The sequence below is a fragment of the Anomaloglossus baeobatrachus genome, chromosome 4, assembly GCF_048569485.1.
Source record: "Anomaloglossus baeobatrachus isolate aAnoBae1 chromosome 4, aAnoBae1.hap1, whole genome shotgun sequence".
Classification (NCBI taxonomy): domain Eukaryota; kingdom Metazoa; phylum Chordata; class Amphibia; order Anura; family Aromobatidae; genus Anomaloglossus; species Anomaloglossus baeobatrachus.
The window spans coordinates 103,032,799-103,036,743 of record NC_134356.1 but is presented as its reverse complement, the minus strand read 5'-3'; the positions used below and the strand labels follow the sequence as shown (position 1 = coordinate 103,036,743).

Below are 3,945 nucleotides of genomic sequence, written 5' to 3'. Positions count from 1 at the left end.
GTAATTTAAACATTACATTTTCTCTTTTAGACACGTTAATCATCACTTCATCACATTCCCGATAGTGCAGAATCGTCCCCTCTGCACCACTTCACCTTTTTCCTGCACGATGGTCATGTCCATTCCTCTGGACAGCTTTGCTTGATACACAGTGTATGCACTGTCTTCCAGCACCATGCTGGGGCACTGCGCATGCCTGAGCTTGCGCTCCAGCTCCTGACCTTGCGCTCCACAGACCAGGAAGCATATGTATTATCTCTCCTTCCATTCACTATTTATACTGCCCTCACCAGCACTAATGGCGGTTCCCCCAGACACCAGACAAGTCACTGCAGGTAAGACACGTTTTCTATAACAATTGTTTGCTATGTTAATTACCTCAGCGTCCAGAGCACTTACGGTCATGTCACACACAACGACAGCGACATCGCTGCTGAGTCACCATTTTCTGTGACGTAGCAGAGACGTCGTCGTCACTGTCATAGTGTGTGACATCCAGCAACAACCTGGCCCCTGCTGTGAGGTCGCCGGTTTTTGCTGAATGTCCTGGACCATTTTTTGGACGTTGCTCTCCCGCAGTGAAGCACACATCGCTGTGTGTGACAGCGACAGAGCAACAACTGAATGTGCAGGGAGCAGCCTTCTGCGGACGCTGGTAACCAAGGTAAATATCGGGTAACGAAGCAAAGGCTGCTTGGTTACCCGATATTTCCCTTCGTTACCAGCGTTCGCCACTCTCAGGCTGCCAGTGCTGGCTCCATGCTCCCTGCACACGTAGCCAGAGTACACATCAGGTAAATAAGCAAAGCGGTTTGCTTATTAACCCGATGTGTACTCTGGCTACAAGTGCAGGGAGCCAGTGCGAAGCGGTGTGCGCTGGTAACCAAGGTAAATATCAGGTAACCAGCGAAGCATTTTGCTTGGTTACTCGATATTTACCTTAGTTACCAAGCGCAGCATGCTTCCACGCGTCGCTGCTGGCTGGGGGCTGGTCACTGGTTGCTGGTGAGATCTGCCTGTGTGACAGCTCACCAGCGACCATGTAACGACGCAGCAGCGATCCTGAGAAGTTCAGGTCGTCGTTGTGATCGCTGCTGCATCGCTACGTGTGACCCTAGCTTTAGTCTCACCCTGTTTTACAGCCACTATTCCCGTCACTATAATCCTTTTATAGCTGGACCTGGTATAATTCAACTGAACAGTGGGGTATGTTTTTAATCCTCTTTTTATCATGTGGACACACGTTCACCATTCATGCTTCATTCTATTTCCTATAACTTATTCACAGACTTCATCCAAACAAGTGATACAGCAGCACTTTTTTCAGGCTCTATGGCTCACATGTCTATCATTATATAGGTATGTTGTTACATGCATCTTTTATAAGGGTCCCTATTGCTCTTTTTCATATACCAACATATATCTAACATTTACCCATTTGCCTTGTGTACAATTTTGCAGGCCCTATAACATTTCCCATTTTACCGCATTATTCATTTATGCCAGTGGACTAGACTATTTCCTACTATATTATATTAATGCACTATTAATACCAGGTATGTTGTGTTTAACCTTCCTTTTTCCATACTTTGCTTAGTCATTTTGAATGATTTTTTGATTCTTATGCATTACAGATGCCATATTCTCATATGCGCTCTGTCATAGTACTGTCATTTAATATATATAAACCCGTACATGATTACAGGTATGACCCGTTTTAATATAATATCAGGGACGTGACAATTGGTTCACCCTGTTGAAAAAGTGCTTTTTCTTTTTTCTTTTATGCATAATCACACAACCTGATTCCAATTACCAATTCAGTAGAAGGACATTATTCATCCCTTTGGGAAAGAGACATATCTCTAGAATTTACTATAGTCATCAAGGTATGCCCGCCACATTCTCCATACGCCTGCTCCGGCCTATCATGAATACGCTCTGTAACTAGGGCTTATTTTTCTTCAGACACTATTGATGATTGTGGGCGCACAATAGACTCCAGTGACATGTAATCTGGTGGACACACCTGAATATCTACATACATGCAGGTTTCAAGTAATCCTATCCCATAGGTACCATTTCATATAATCTCCTTCTCCCCTCTGAAACAAACTTCTTTTTCCTCTTTTTCATTTTTTTCGCTCTTTTTGCCTTTTTTCCCCTTTAATCTATATCACCCCCGTGTGGTCAGTCGGTGTTATTATCTCTATAGATTTTTTAACATGCTATTTTCTTTTAGAAATTGTGATACATATTTCCAGCAACTCTCGTTTTGAAAAAAACACTGAATATTAAGTTGTTTTTCTGACAGGTACGGATATGCTCGTCTTTTTTCTTTTGACATGGATGTATACACTCTGTGCCAAGAATTTACTTTTGTTGTGATTTTGTATTATTCATTGTTATCAGATTTTGTATTTCTCTGTACACTACCGATTGTGATTATGTTATACATACACAGATTCCTATCACCGTGATTAAGGCCATTTTGTATAGGCCGAAACGTTGGTAACATATAGGAAAGCTATTTTCAAAAAATTATTTTCTCACAATAAAATAAGTACACGAATCTTTTTGTCTATGAATTTCCATTACCCTTGAGTGCCGAAGTTATCTTACTATATTCTGTTACTGTTTTACTTCAGAGCACCTCCTAAACACGGTTGAGCCAGATTTATTCTATTCTAGTCTTGTGTGGAGAGACCGGCAGGAGGCAGAGTGTGAGCAGCAGCCTATGCGGAGAGACCGGCAGGAGGCAGAGTGTGAGCAGCAGCCTGTGCGGAGAGACTGGCAGGAGGCAGAGTGTGAGCAGCAGCCTGTGTGGAGAGACTGGCAGGAGGCAGAGTGTGAGCAGCAGCCTGTGCGGAGAGACCGGCAGGAGGCAGAATGTGAGCAGCAGCCTGTGTGGAGAGACCGGCAGGAGGCAGAGTGTGTGGAGAGACTGGCAGGAGGCAGAGTGTGTGGAGAGACTGGCAGGAGGCAGAGTGTGCGGAGAGACTGGCAGGAGGCAGAGTGTGCGGAGAGACTGGCAGGAGGCAGAGTGTGAGCAGCAGCCTGTGTGGAGCGACCGGCAGGAGGCAGAATGTGAGCAGCAGCCTGTGTGGAGAGACCGGCAGGAGGCAGAGTGTGAGCAGCAGCCTGTGTGGAGAGACCGGCAGGAGGCAGAGTGTGAGCAGCAGCCTGTGTGGAGAGACCGGCAGGAGGCAAAGTGTGAGCAGCAGCCAGTGTGGAGAGACTGGCAGGAGGCAGTGTGAGAGCAGCAGCCTGTGTGGCGAGACTGGCAGGAGGCAGAGTGTGAGCAGCAGCCTGTATGGAGAGACTGCTCCAGTGCACAGAGGTATTAAGGCCTCTCTGGAGGGAGACATCTCCAGTGGGAGACCAGTGAGCTAAGTGGATCCAAACCTGTGCGGGTGAACCGCTGAATTGACGGACTTGAACACTGAGTGATGGCCAGTAAGCAGAGTGTCCCTTTCACAAGAAAGTTATGTACCCGGAGTGCGGTTTATGTCTTCCTTAATAAACAGCAGGACTTTTACTGAACCGTGTTCTCCTATGTTACCTCTAAACCACTGCAAAGTGAGTGACCCCCATCAAGTGAGCAAGAGAACTCTCAGCTCCCATAGAAATGGATGTCACAGGCTCACACAACACAGCTGCTCCTATAGAACTGGACGGACAGGTGTCACATCACGCTACTACTCCCACAAAAATGAATGTAGTGGGGGGGGGGGGTCCACACATTACACTACATCTTACACAGAAATGGAGAGTTCAGGCTCACAACATATCCACTGCTCTCATAGAAAGGGATAATGCGAGGGTCACACATTACACTACTGCTCCTATAGAAGTGTGCGGAGCAGGGTCAACACCATTGCTCCCGTAGTAATGGATGGAGTAGATTCACACTACACTTTTGCTTCCATAGAATTGGATGGAGCA

At 46.2% G+C, this 3,945-nt stretch overlaps 1 long non-coding RNA gene across 1 annotated transcript; it reads left to right on the top strand.

Moving 5' to 3' along the window:
- The first annotated feature begins 255 nt into the window (after positions 1 to 255).
- LOC142301265 (uncharacterized) lies at positions 256 to 1,705 on the top strand. The gene is made up of 4 exons (XR_012752732.1): positions 256 to 335; positions 1,289 to 1,359; positions 1,462 to 1,556; positions 1,635 to 1,705. It is a non-coding gene; the product is annotated as an uncharacterized LOC142301265 (long non-coding RNA).
- The last annotated feature ends 2,240 nt before the right edge of the window (positions 1,706 to 3,945 follow it).